Source organism: Vanessa atalanta, chromosome 7 (assembly GCF_905147765.1).
Source record: "Vanessa atalanta chromosome 7, ilVanAtal1.2, whole genome shotgun sequence".
NCBI lineage: Eukaryota > Metazoa > Arthropoda > Insecta > Lepidoptera > Nymphalidae > Vanessa > Vanessa atalanta.
Window position 1 is genome coordinate 10,164,803 of NC_061877.1, and position 16,200 is coordinate 10,181,002.

The 16,200-nt window shown below is 31.8% G+C and overlaps 1 protein-coding gene across 3 annotated transcripts in view; it reads right to left on the reverse strand.

The window, feature by feature from the left end:
* The window catches only part of LOC125065174, a 49,508-nt gene that overhangs the window by 15,947 nt on the left and 17,361 nt on the right, over window positions 1-16,200 (reverse strand). For 2 of the 3 annotated variants that reach the window (XM_047672657.1, XM_047672659.1), the window contains one exon: window positions 10,630-10,907. The gene's annotated coding sequence lies outside the window, so the exon portion shown is untranslated. Of the gene's footprint in view, window positions 1-10,629; window positions 10,908-11,011; window positions 11,107-16,200 lie in introns of those variants that run through there. The other variant, XM_047672658.1, reaches the window with a different exon arrangement.

Here is a 16,200-nt window from a genome sequence, read left to right on the forward strand (position 1 = left end):
TTGTTTGTTAAATGCTATCGTCGAACCTCAAATGTACATTATTAAAGTTTTTAAAACTGACAAAAAGTATGACGTATTTACGAGTCGAAGCTTTTAATAGGTGTTGTTTAATGGTTCCTTTCGGTTCCTATATGTAATTTATACTGTAACTATTTTCCGCCCGCGGCTTCCCCTGCGTGGTGGAATATAGTGGAGGCATAGGTAAATATTATTATTTTATGTACCCCCGTGTAGTTGAGACATGAAAATGTAACGAAGTAATTTTTACAACGACATATAATATTTGTCAGAATTAAAAATATATTTCAAGCTATATTATTAATTAGTAATGAAAAATTAATTATATATTGACTCATAATTTTAATTCATTTAAATTTCAAATTTATATCATAATTATCAAACTATATATAATAGTTTAAATGTGGGCCTTCATTTTAATCACCGACAATGATTATATAATAATTAATTATAATGTCATTCATACAATAAAGGTCACATGAAGAAAATAGATTCAAGGCAATGAAGCGATGGCGGCGGAAGAAAATGCGACAAGGCAAACGTCGAGAGACCGTCAACAAATAGTTCTTCAGGAGAGAAATTCGCTTTGAACGAGTCATCTTAGTATAATTGCTAGCAATTCTTTTAATTGGAAATACATCTCGATAGAATGAATGTATAATCGCTACGTCGTCCTCGTGAACGGCCCGTCGTCATTTAAAGGCGTTTCAAGCGCGTATTTATTTAATTGCAAGCCAATTACACGGAATTCAGACTGTGTTTCTGGTTTTACTGTTTCGTTGCAACGTTAAACTAATAATGATACATAAATACATAACGATATACGAACAATATGTTAATGTGCGTTTTGGTTATATAGTTTTATAGCTTCGTTCCTCAACTCGTGGGTCGTGATATCATTTCGCAGCGATGCGCGGGCGCGCCTGTGGCCCACATAACGTGATCTATTTTTCAACAGCTCGCTCTAGCGCCCTCTATAATTAGAACCGCATTGTTTATTGCGATCGGCCGACTTACACCGAAGCTCCTACTTCCTGTATCTGTTAACCACACTTTAGGAATTTACCTTGATATAAATACTTGAATAACAAATAATATAAGTCGTATAACGAAATACGACTTACTGTTATTGAATATACTGCACCCTTATAATTAAAAAAGGGTAAACAACCTTTTGCAATCGTAAACAAGTGTGTCTTGATTTTGGAAATGTTTTTACAACGTTTAATCCTTTTGAATCGTCATCGTAAAAAAGCTATCAGAAGTTTAAAATGTTTTATAGAAAAAATCCACATAAAATGCTCGATGTACGTTTTCATGAATCACATGCATGTAATAATGATATACAATTAAATAGTTGGGATAAAAATAAAAAGGTTAATTACCTCGATCGTTTCCTTAAATCGACGTAAGCTCAGACGAAACATGGCAAAAACCGTTCGCGGGTAATCAGCGTGTTTCAAAATAACGTCAGTAAATTCTCATTAGGCTCGTTTAAAGGACTCGACATCTGTCTGATGTCTGAACGAACGCAAATAGGTCGTGATAAAATACCTGCTGGGTCTATTTTAAGAACTGAAACAACTAGCACTGTCCGTTTGGAATGTGTCCAATATACACATTACAAATTGGGTTTGTTAATGTATTGTTATGTTTACACTCTCGGTTTATTATATTGCAGATTATGTTAACTGGCAACATTTAAGTTTAATAAATATATTACTACATATTAGATCAGTTATTAGAAAGATCTTTTCATCTGAATATCAATATCATAAATAATTATCAGTAAATAGTTATCAGTTGAAAACGGATATAAAATATAAATTATAAAGAAACAAGTCAAAAATATGTTTCCTGTTGATGTGATTGTAAACAAAGAAAAAAAAAACTTTCATCCATATTTAATTGTAATAAAAATATATAGTCTTCAAGGTGAAGTCGTACTCGTTTCTCCGTTTTTGTTGTCTACTAATAAATAACCTTTAATTAAAACGCCTTATTTTGTTTTTTTTTTTTAAGGAATATAAAATATAGAAAAAACACTGTGGTCGTTATTGATGTCGAGAATTTAAACCGATTAAAAGAATATTGGTTTAAAACCACTGTTTGTCAGCAACAATATTCTAAATTTCGGGTACAGTATAACGTTACCAAGCTTACGATGTTCGGCGTACGGAATTTTAAACAGTATTACTGTGCACTGTTACGGGCCGTTCGTGATTGCTTTTGCATTATACATATATATTTTTAACACTGATTTGTTTTTTCTGCGTAAGTAAACGCAATCGTTCGCAGATTTCTCAAAAGATATTCAATAAACTGAGCATGTAGAAGGTCAATGCAAATGATTTAAAATACGTATGCTTTACATTTTCTTCACATCGGGTTTTTATTCCATTTTTTTTAAGATTTCAATGATGCATATTTTGTAAATGCAAATTATATTCGGCATTTGCCGAAGCTACATAAGCTGCATTACTAATACAAACAATAATAAGCAAAAAGGCATATGTTATATAAAACGATCAGTATGTTTTAATTGTTTCTATTCTGATAACCAAAAGGGTTATTGATATTGGACCTTTTAGCACCAGGCTCATTGATATGCTTTTATAATTTAACAATAATTGGGCGTTATATTAATATCACGATTAATTTTATTGATAAGATTCCAGTGACAGCTAAAACGTATATTATCGTCGGAATGTAACTTTCGGCTGAACACGTATTGTTACAACACTGCTATAATAGACTATAATCCAATAAGAATCACGTATTGGATAATATAATCTAATTATCACTATGTGCATAATATTATAAAAAGCTTTTTTTATGTTTATGTACTTTTTCGATGTGTCCATACAATGACGTGGCAGGATTCCATTGATTGACAGTTTTTCTATATGGCACACATATTGCACTTTTTATATTCATAATACACTACGGATAGAACAAGGGTCTACATAAAACGTTCATGGCCAAATATACATAGAAAATTCTAGTGTTCTTGCCGAATTATCAGAATAACTCGCCAAAGTTTCATCAAAATCTAAAGATACTATTATAGAGACGAACACACAAACATTCATGTTATTTACATAGATAAATATAGAAAATATACAAAAAGGCTGAAAAACTACAATGTTTTAAAGGAAGCTTATTGATTGCAGTAGTTGAAGTCTAGAGACTAGAATGAAGTACAAATCTATTAATTACAATATTAATAAACAAATGCTTCCTCATCCTAACAGACCTCGCTAAAACGACCGCAAGCTCAGAAAGTCACGCTCGTTAGCTCGTCTACAGCGAATTGTGACACGCAATCGAGTTGTTTTCCTTCTACTTTGTGGGTCAGTGGGTCAATAGCTGGTTACTTGAGAATTTTGAAGCAATACCAAACCGGTTCGTGCATTACATTAGCTAAGCCTAACTCGAATATGACCATATCGTTGTAGGCGCAATTCAGCCAAGGCTCTTGAATACGTGTTAAAAAAATTGAATTATTATTGTTGTATAAGAAACTTTCTATACAGTTAACATTAAAATATATCGATAAATTTATCACAAAAACCTCTTTGGAACTAACCTACTCTACTTTCGATTTTAATTAAGCGATTATAATTCTAATTCGAAATAAAATAGTTACTTACAATGCTGATGCAAAGAGGCTGATGTATTTTTTTCAAGGAACTTAACAAAAATCGAGTCGATACTCGATTCAAATTTAATTTTATCAGCATGTTTTCTTTATATGTTATGTATTAGATTTGGAGAAAGAACTACAAAAGTACCTAAAAAAAAATTGGATCGAGAGATATCTAACCTCAATAAAGTAGAAAATAATATTGTTATTCATCGAAAGTCGAACCAGGTTGTGAATCATAAACACAAATTCAAAGACAAAAAATTATAATTATTGGTAAGACTAATGTTTCATAAGTTTAAATTTTGAATAAAACATAACCAGCCGTTAGTTCCGGAGTTCAAACAACGGTGACGATTACGCAAGTAGATATGAAAATCGTTTTGATGCCAGATAGCAACACGATAAAGATCATAGTTGTGCAAACGAGTCGGTCAGCGGGCCAATGTCATGCGCTCCCCGGCGGCCCGCCTGCTCTAAATACACTGTAACAGCTTAACTACTCTAAAATACATTCTCTATTACCCTCTTTTACATCTATCGGGAACTATTATTTACAATTAAATTTCTACTAGTTTTACTCGAGTATAATGTCCAAGTTTTAATTTAAATAATAACCAACATTCAGTATTATAACGTATGGTATATATGTTTATGTTCTTTGCAAAGAATCGCGAAAGCACAGCATTTTCATCGATTTTTTTTTATGAGACATATTTAAGCTTTACTTTCCGCATTTTATGAATAACATCATAGACCTCGTCACATCAGATAATTAGATAAAGAGGCGTGTCTGCAGATGGCATCAACCAAAAAATTTTAGACTCAAGCTCGGGCACCCGTTTACTGTTTTTATTTAAACAACATAATTTTACAAGAAAAATACCTGATAGCTTTTGCATCAACTTTATGAGAAGAAGAATATTTTTGATTAACCGAACTTTCTTGTCCAAGGAGCTAGGCTTTTCAGTTGCCTGGTGTCTGAAATTCTATCGTGGCAAGAGTTATGTTAGACTGACTGACTGTAAGATTTGGAATCTTTAATATTGGCCAAATATTATTCATATATATGAATATATGAATAATATTTGGCCAATAATAGTATCGTCACATCACAAATTACTTAAACACTGAGCAGTTTCTGGGCAGGTAGTGTAGCGAACGTTTACTAAGAAACTTAACTGAAAGCACGCTGACTGCTCGTAAACCAGACTGCATAGCGCCACATGATGGCACTTGTGTTTCGCTTCCAATGAAATCTTGTCCTTTAAGAAAACCTTAGAATGACAATTGTCAACAACATACCTCTATGTTCTCTACAATTTTTTACGATTATGTAACTGTATTCCTCATGTGTTTTATCAACTTAAACGTATATATGTCCTTCTATAACTTTTTGCTTATCATTAATTAAATTTAGCTGTTCAAAACGTTATCTTATCAAAGTAAATACTTATTTAAATACAATAGAAGTAGATGAATCATTAAGAGATTATCCGGAACACCAGAGAGCGCATTCTGGGAAACATAACATAGTTGTTTTTATTTTATGATTACGTCACATTTTTTATTGCTAAGGAAAATGTAATTCATAATTATATATTACAATATCCATATTACGTAGAAAATAGACAGACTACTACTATTAACGTGAATAATACCTGTCCCTACCTTTATTTGTTTCACTATTTATTTTAAATGAAGCTTTCGCTATGGGTCATACATTATCTGCTTATATGTACTGCACTATATATAAAGATTATATTTAGATAAAGAATATAGAAGATAAAGATTTATATTTAATCGAACATACTGTTACCTTAAATAAAGCAGTAGGTTGTAAATACTATTATAAGCGAATAAAATCAAAAATAAATGATAGGATAATGTTGAACATACACATTATTTGTAGATCGAAGTAACGCGTTACTAGAATGCGTAAGTAGCCTTCGGTATATTACCATTGGACACCATTACAACGCTCGTAGGGTACGGGCGAATATCGCTCGGCACGATACTATGGTAGCACATTAACATACTTCATGTTATTTATAATATTAGAGTATATCAATACAAAAAAATCTTACAATAGTAGCGTATGGGGGAGTACGAATCAATAATACGAAATAATTGTGTATGTATTATGTATTGATAACTAAAACGAATATAATTCTTTTATGTGATCTTTATAATATTTTGTTTTAAATATTTGTAACGAGCGATATTACATTCAATATTCCCAAATGCATAATGATTGTCCGATGTTCCAATCTCATCTTAACTAATATTATAAATGCAAAAGTGAATTAGCATACACTTTGTCAGCAGTACAGAATAGGACATACTTAACACGCGGGCCGAACCTACGTAAGTCGTAACTAATTACCAAGAAGAGACAAAGAAAGGAAACTTTATAAATCGTACGTTCGTCGACGTAATTGTATTTACGTACGACATTTGTTATTATAAATATTATTATTATTTACTATTCACAATAATATCTAAAGAAAACAGATTGCAAGTGCGTTATTAAATTCACATTTGCCATCAAACTGTTAATACGTAATGATCAGTTGGAACGGTTCGCGGAGTCGTCAGTATGCCTGCGCCGACGCGGAAGTGCCGGTGAAAGTGCGGAGAAAGCGCGCAGTTTACCTAATCGGCGCGGGCGCAGCGCGGACGTTACATCAGTCGACCACGTTGTGAAAGTCAATGTTATACAGACAATCCGTGTGAACACACATGCTGTTTGACCGATTTTTAAATTAAGGTTATTTTAATTGTTATGATAAAGTACAATTTGGTATTGTTATTATTTTTAGTTGTAAAAGATATTTTTGACAATTCACTGCATAATATTGAAAGTTTAATTTAAATTATTCCCAATGATTAAATTTTCAAATCATGATTCTAATTTAATTTGAAAGATTTTTTCTATAACTAATGTTATAATATCAAGGTAAACCAGCCATCCCAACTCGCACGTGACTAACTCAACGAGTTGATTATGATAAATTAAATTACTATAGTGTACGACTTCAAAATTACTCACGTTCTGTAATTTGCTTGGTATTAAAATAAAATAAAAATGATTATTATTTTTTAGGTGGAATAAGTTTCTCAATTGCATAGTTGGAAAAATATTTTAACTTTAACGTTTAAGAGGTTCGGATTAATTTCATTAAATTGTATTATTTTGAGAATGCCACAACAGCCTAACCACCATATATCTAAAACTTTGTCGTTTCATCAATTACGATAACTTTAGAGTTTGTTGAAGAAAAAGAGATAAGATTGATAAAATGCGGCTACGGCTTTGGCAAATAGGACATGTTTCGTACATAAACCACAATCGGGCTTGAGGCGTCATAGTTACTTCCGCATTGAACGCAACAAGCCATCTCATTCGCTGTATTCAGCGGTCGAGGTTGTTATTGTAACAGATGTATAAATTGACAAATGTTTAACATATAAGATAATTATATTTAAAAAACAAAAACCGACCTCAAAAATTGACCTAAATGTAAAATACCTATTGAATGGGATCAGCTTCGAACTGTACTGAATGACGCAGATACTGATCATTAAAATCGGGACTGGCTTGTGTTATTAACTTTGGGATAACGATTCAGATAAATTGTATTTATATGTCTAAATTCTATTTTTGAAAAACGAGCTGTTCGAACTCTTTTTTCTCGGAGCTAGACAAACTTATTATTAACTATATGTTAATGATGATATGATTTTGTTGATTTTTTTAGCAAAGTTGTAACAATTAATTTACGATGTGTATTAATCTGATTGTCAATTAATTTGACAGTAACAGTGACTCAAATTGTATGTAATTGTAAGGACGAACCTGTTACAGCAGGTTTCCGACTTCGCAATGTCAATACATCCGCGTTGAAACAAAGATTCTATTTTTAACAAAAAAAGCGAGCAATTACTTCTACGATTGCTATGCATAAACACAATATAGTCTACATTCCGAACCGGTGGTACGTTTTACATGTAATTTTTCTTCTAAAATAACGAATCAAAAATGCTAATAGGTTCTCTTTATACTTTAAATTGAGTGTTTTTATGCTTTTAGTTTTTGCTCTTCTACTGGATAACAAAATAACTATGTCAACAAATAATTGACGAAAATACAAAATGGAGAAAGTAGAGGGGCGTTATCGTTCTAAGCATGATAGTGAGTATCTAAGTAGGTCATGAAAGACGTACATCACGTTGCAAATTAATTGGATAAATTCGAGTTATAACCATGCCGTATATTTTTTTTACAGCATGTAATATACCTGATACAGCTAAGAGAAATTACCAACGCTTTATCATACTAATGATAAATGTTTTGTATTTATTAATGCAAATTAATAAATACAAAACATTTATCACTGAAATCCTTGACCTAAAATTGAAGCAGATAATGACTATCGCGTGACCCACTATTAAAAACATCCATGTTTTATTTGGAAAATTTTCATTTCGCATTTATCAAAATTTTATCATAAAACAAAGTAAGGTATAGTGTACATTGATTTCTCTTTATACAAAGATATAAACAAAATAAATGTATGACATGTTTTCAAATTACTCACCCGTACGTATTTCCAAAAATAACATGAATCACTTCGACGAATACTAAGAACAGAGTCTGATATTTCTTAATATCGACATAAAGTTTAAATACCATGTTTTAATCCGTACTCCGAAACAGTCGTCAGGTTTCATTTAATTAAAAAAAACAATAAATTCTTCTTGAAGCGACTTTAATATTCGCAAGATCAAAAAAAATTAAGTCATTTTACGACGACCAAAATTTAATCTTTAATTTAAAGACTTAATTTATTTTTAAGCCACTGATCGGCCCCGTTTCGCACGGGTGCAATTTTATATATTATTTGGTCATAGTCCCTATTAGCGTAAAAACTTACGGCATATGCTTTCATAAGTTTTCTGAAAAATTCAAATTTTCTTAGCATTTTTTCTTATTTTTATTCCTGTAACCCTCTAAACTAAAGAGTATTAGAATACTAAAAAAAAAAATGAACTCTATATGTTATGACGTGACCCAATGAAATATAGATTCATTTATTATATATGTATATATAGATTTACGTTAATTTAAAATTTATTTATCGGATTCAAATCATTTTAAAACAATTTAATGTTTAAAAGAATAACGAGCGGTTGATTCTTAAGTTGATTTAACAAGTTGCTTCCTCGTCGGCGTTGTCGGTAGGAAACGCAGGCCGCCAGTGAGCGTGCCTTGACCTCTTTTGGTGCTAATACCTCTCTACATCTGGCTATTGCAACCACAAGATGTGTTGTATCTATCGACAAGCATAGGCTTAGTCGCCAAGTAATTCCTACCTATAAAACATGAGAATTTGAAGTAATTTATTTTATGGTATACGAAACTCATGCAAGTGTAATAATAATTTCACTATCATATCGAGATTATGTGAGTTAAATTAACATTTTATTGTCATTGTTACCTACTATTAAAAATACTTTTTTCTAGATATTATTAATAAATGTAAGAAATTAATCATTATAAGATAAGCGGCGATCGTACATGTTTCTTTATTTTTGGACAAAATGTTTTTGGCGCGTCAAAAAAACTGATTTCTTCACAAAATTTCCGAGAACTAACGTTAGTATGCATGCCAAACGTGTTATGTTATTACATTTATATAAACAACGCTGTTGTTTTCATTTGCCTTTTACAATTTTTTTCTTTATATGTCGTATTGAGAGTCAACAACTCATTAATTGACTACGTAATCCTATTGAGATTGACAAAAAACAAATTAAGAAAAAATACACGATGAAAACGAAAATCATCTATTGTATCTGTATAAAAGATATATATTCAGAGAAATAGTCAGCCAAAAAAATATTCACAACGAAATGTCAACAGCTAAAATTAGCGAACATTTACACGAGGTCATATTGCGCGTCAGTCAATTCCCGATTTCCTCACGATGGCGCTCATATTGCTTACATCTTTGCAATATCATTATCAATTTAACCTTGCTTAGCTATTCTATAAGCGGCTTCTACAAAATAGATGCATAATATTAAATTAGATCTAAGTCTAAGGAAGGCCAATACCTACACAGCGAACGTGAGAATTCAAAATATATGCAAGTTCTTTACACCTGCGCGGAATGCCTCGATTGAGTCTTAAAATTTATTGCCTCCTTACGGAAAAAGATTTTGACGGCTACCTGGTCTCTTTTTATACGACAAGATAGCTCATGAAACGAAACAGACCCTGATTGTAACATGTTCCGTATTAATATGATGGACAATATTGTTTTATAATTGTAGCTCCGAACAGGTACTTACAAGACTGTCCAGATTAAGATTTTTAGCAAACTTCAGTCCTTATGCTTAGTTTTTAACTATGACTAATTCTTCATAATTATTAGAGCAAAAAACTTTACTGTAGTATCTACGAATTTGAGACGCCATAGCTCCAATTCTCGATTGTAAATTGTTTAAATAAACTCTACTATTAACAACACGATCGAAAACGGTAACGGGAAACATGTATTAATTGGTTATTAATATAATTTAAATGCAAGGATATCAAAGTATTTAAGGTTGAACAAAATTTCAATAATAATTATTGCTCAGAGAAAGCAAAATTACAATTTATTAGTATAAAGGAACTCTACATTTTTCTGATAAATTAATTATTACGGATGGTATAACTGAAACTATGACCATCAAAGATCACTCAAATACGTATGTTCGTAATTTAGAGTCTATTTGCAAATAATCGAAAAAAAAATTAACATACAAAACGTTGAAAACTTAATAAATTGTTAGTGCTACACTTTTTTCTTTAATAGTTATTTGAAACGCCCCACAAAAATGTAATAAAAATTGGAAATAAACTTATTCCGATTGAAGTCACTTGATATTTAATATTATAAAAGTATTTTACTTACAGTTGCCATCGAGCTGCTTGAAATCCGAATGGTTAACAATCCATTAACTAATGACACAAATCACTTTATACTTTGTGATACACAATAGTAGCGTCGGCGTCTCAGACACTTCACTTATGTAAAAAAAGACACTCACTTCAATCCGACTTTATTATGCACTAGCTTCGTAAAGTTAATAATTTAAATTGACACTAACGTTTATTCAATAAGAGTAATAATGGTTACATAAACTACACACACCGTATCTGGGTTCACACCCAGCTCCACCAAGTAGGTACCTGTAACAAGACAAAGCCGTGGTAAGTTTCATCATTTTAAAACGAAAAATAAGGAAAATATTATTGTTTTAAGCGTCATATCAGTGGCTAAGAAAGATACTCACTTGGATTATAGTAACTAAAGTGAGTACTAAAATTAACTGGGACGTAAAGAATTTCGTGTTAACGAAACCCGTGCACGTGTTATCAGACCGCTGACCAAACGCTGACTGGCTGGCGCAAAGGGGGAAATCGGTGGGAGGGGAGCGTAGACGGAGGACAGATCGAGGGAGGGAGACTGTCTGGTCGACTGGTTGGTCGACCTATTGGCACGGCACGCACACAAATATGCTGTCAGTAAAGTTTCTAGGTTGATTTGTTTTACGCATACATACGCAGTGACGAAATACCAATACAGATAATTTTATAAAAAGGTTAATCTCAAATATCATCATAGGTTAATTAAATATGCGCTTACATTTCGTAAAATACACTCCAGGAACTATGGTTGCAATAAATTTTCCTAAGCGAGTATCCGCAACCTTCAGGAGTTCTCATGGCCACGCGCTCAAGCGTAAAGGTCATCTCATACTGTTGCCTGGCAAGTGGCAACTAACAATGCTCGTCGAATTGTGGTCTATCCGAGGTTTTAATCGAGTCGTATACCGACTCATATAGAATACAAAGTGTGCCGTTGATAAGAACAGTTATCCAAATGCGAATGAAGGAAACGTTAGTAAGATAACCGGCGTTGATAAGCTAAATACGTAAGCATACTAAAGACATTGAAGGGCGCGCGGAATTTATCATTTTTTAACGTACAAAATTATTTAAGAAGATGAAACAGGTTCACTTCCTACACCGTAGCAACCTTGTATTCGTCACTGTTATCGTATATAAGCTAAACACTATATAAATTAAAATAAATGATATCGTAAATGTAAAAGATTACATATACTAGTTAATTATATATGTTGAAGTTTTAAATATATATGTCTGGTTACTAAAGGTTTTTCCTATATATAAACCTATGCAAATAGACTAAATTAACAAACATTCATGCCTTCATCAGAATTTCTAGACGCATAATATAACATTTTTTCCTATATGTCCGGGTGACCGGGATTCACCGTATTTAAATGCATTTATTTAACTTGCAATGACGTTTGTTAGGGTAGAAATCTTGGAAGCCACGAAATTTAAAATTAGCAAGAATTGACATTTCACTTTTGAATATAATAAAACCGCAACAATTTTGTTTCAGTCTGGTTTTTTAAACTTTCCTAGTTACATTAAGTATTATATTCTAAAATTCGGAATAAAAACACTAGACTATAAATGAATTACCGTTACTAGAAACATAAAATTTATCATTTAAACTTGATCTCCCATTGGAGCTCTATATTTTGATTGTAGCTTAATATTAATAAAATGTTTTATAGTTTTATAAAACAATTTTTGATACTTCACATATGAATCAATTGTAATTCAGTCTTCGCATCTTATAATACACGCATCTTCGTATTATATCTCGATTGAACCGCTACGCGCAGAGATAAATAAAAATAAATTCTCGGATAATCTTCGTGGGGGTAACGCACTTGTTTGGTTCTGTGCGTCTTTCCCTCTCGCACCGGACCGTACAAGTTTTTTTGCTCGTATGCCGAGTCATCGCCTTACCAGTTTTTTTTTTATATTTTTAATGCCAGCCACATAACTCGTGGCAAATGGCGAACCTTTCACTGAACGAATACCAGATTATATAAAAAAACCTTATTCTTCTAAGAATTCCGCCTGATTAGGTAATCAACACGAGATTTACCTACTAAACAAAATATCGTCAAGGTTTGCTTTTGTTTATAATATAATACATGTAAGAATCTTATTAAGGCATAGAAACTTACACACATTGATGATATCTCCTCAATAATCCATCAGTATTGTTAAACTGAAATCACAAGGTTATTCGCATAACACTAAGAAAAGAGCGTTTTAAAGTCTTCGTCACGATTCGGGACAGAGTTTTCATTAATTTACGATTATTGTAAGATACAAGGTTCTTGTTCCTAGTATGTGAACACGTTGTACCGCGGTTGGAGTAAGACTGAGACCTGTTCGAGAGAAAGTGACTAAGCGCTTACTTTCCAGTCATCCAGCCCGCTGTGGTCTGCACGGCCGACGATCCGCTCGGAGGCTACCGTTACCCTCTTTTTGCGCAACCAGGTCGCACGTAAAGTTCACAACTTGGATAGCAACAACTTTTTTGTAGGTTATGTTAACTTACAACTCTCATAAATCGCATGAACAAATTTAAACGCACCTGATTGCATAATTCCACTGAGACAAAAATATAACTAAGTGCTGACGTGTTCCTGGCGTTATATAAACGTTATGTAGTAATGCAGTAGGTATCGTTGATTACTATTATCGACAAAGATCGAATATAACTAGCAATTAATAATACAATTGATTTGCAATATACATGTTGTAATTAGGTTATTTTAATTACGTTTTTATAACTATATATATGTTTTATAAATTCGTTACTAATTATCTTATATTAAACAGCCTTTTTCAAGGACCATTACTTTCTAAACTTAACGTTAACGTTTGTCAGACGACAAATATCTAGAAACTTCTTAAAATATTCATCTTTTTTATTAAATACAAATGCAAGATGAGATTCATTCGAATAGCTGTAAGCATAAAAGAACCGATGGACTTTGTTGAGGACACGAGGGGTAAACTCCATGCTTACATCATCGTAGTTTTCCCTTGGGTTAAAAAGCGCGATTGAGAAAACATGTCGCGACTCGAGACTGTAGAGTCACTATTTACGACAGTAAACTACGCGATTATATCAATGAGATCAATAAAAATAAACATAATATTACACAAAAAGACTCCATTCCAGATACTAACTAACAAGCGACGCAAATCCCACATAATGTCAGGTTTCCTATAACTTTTTTTTACCCTTTTAAGGTTAAAACTTCAAAAGCTTTACACGACTAAGTTTTATATATAAAAATAGATGCCTTAATATTAATTTTCTCCTATTTCACCCTCGGATGTTATGAATTTCCAAGACGCCGTTATAAATAGCCTTTTAGTTATAAATAGCTTTCCTGAACATCATTTTTAAATTTTTCCATTTATGTATACCTTAGAATATGATTAGTTCAGTGGTACTTTATATAATTACTGCATATATACGACACTTAGACAAAAGACAAATAGTGTTATTTAATATAACTATTGAGGGTATCAGGTATTAGTTAGACTATGTATTTTTCGTACTTCTCATTTTTTTTATCATCAGGACCATCCCTATTTCGTATTTCAATTTTAAGACGCTCTTTGTGAGAGTAGAGTAGTAAGTACATAAAGAGCGCGTGTAAATAAATGGCACTTGCAAAAGTGAAACAGATTAACATATTTTTCATCAGAATCGTTACACTCAAATTTGACCTTGAAATGTACCCTCATCGCACCAAAAAAGATAATGACGTCACTGATTACTCAAAAATATCTTTAATCTAAGTTACAGTAGAACCTTTTTTGGTAAAGCCAAATAAGGAATATACGGTGTATAATGCATAAGTGAGGGCAGTTGAGCTCTGAGCGGCAGTGGCCTGACCTTGTCTCTCATGGACACACAATTGGGTCAAGCGGTCAACAATTTCGCACTTTTTGTGACTGCATACACTAGTCATAACTATCGACTAACTAGTATTGATTGATCAGCTATATTTCAATAAATATGGGGCATGTTTTGGTCTCTAACGATATCGTACACCCACTTACCGTTAATATAAAGTAAATGCCATAAATAAGACAATTAAACATTATTACAGTTTTTATCACAAAAAACTACTGAGTCGAATTCCATGCAAACTAAGAAAATTAACGGGTCGAAATATTTTTTTTTTTTGATTCGAAGGCAATTTTTTTTCAATAACTTATTACTGAATATTTATAGAAACACACATCTGAGAATCGGATACTGAATACGAGCGAACCGAAGGATCTGAACTATACATCTATATAGAGATTTATTAAAATTTAGACTTCCGAAAACTTTCAATTGAGAAGTTAACAGAATAAAGAATTATACTAAAAACGTCATTATTTTGAGTGAAAACGAATACATTGTTAACAGAGTGTAATGGGTAAGTGAGGTGAGCAATCGAGCATTTGACTGACCTTGTCTTTCACGGGCTCACAATTGGGTCAGTCGGTCAGCATTTTCGCACTTTTTACATCACGTGCACGTTGCAGTCGATCATTATTTTTATTTTACTGTTAAATATTTAGTAAATACTTTCACATATTTTCGTTTCATACACTAGTAGGTATTTGATGATATGATATATATTTGACGAATAATGATAGATTTAGTATTTTTCCTTTATTAAATCGATGTTTATATTTCAAATGTATCAGTATTTAAAAAATGTTCTCCTGTTTTATATTTGAAGATATGAAAACCTTCGTTATTTTAACATACATTCTTAATACTCATATAAGTACTTCACAATAGATTGTTTGAATATATTCTTTTTTTTTTTAAATAAGTAAGTAGAATCGTTAATCAATACATTCGTTCTGGTGAACTTCTATTGTGAAGAAAACTATACAAAAGTTCAGTCATCGTCGATAAGATTTTTATTATAATAATGGAAAGTGAAACAAAATTAAATTATTTTTGTTTACTAGTTACGAAATAAATTATGATGACTTACTTCATGTAATTGAAAGGAATTAATATTAATATGATAGTATTGAACATGTTAGTGATGTACATATTTGGTACTGGTCGGTTAAGTTGCATACTAAAGCATATTCCAATGTAAGAGGACAAATCTTTACTCATGTTACTGGAATAGGATGAAATCTTTGACCTTGATTTGACGTTACATCATTAATCAAGATCTAAAATAATCATAATATCAATAATAATAATATCAATGAATATCATAATATTCAAGAAATAGATTCGTCGTCGAAGTTGTTAACGAAATTTCGGAATTATAATTAATATAAGGAGTTTAGTGGATTAGTGTTGTATTGTTAATATAGATAGATTAATAAATAACTATTTATGGAATGGCGCATGGAATATCTAAATTAAAGTTTGTTTATCTTTATCTCCAATTGGAATAGGCTTTCCAAATATAAATAAATATTGGACAACATCACATACATTACTCTGATCCCAATGTAAGTAGCTAAAGCACTTGTAGCTAAAACACAAATGATTCAACAAAGTATACAGTTAGGTATAGTTTTTTAAGGATATAATATACAATAT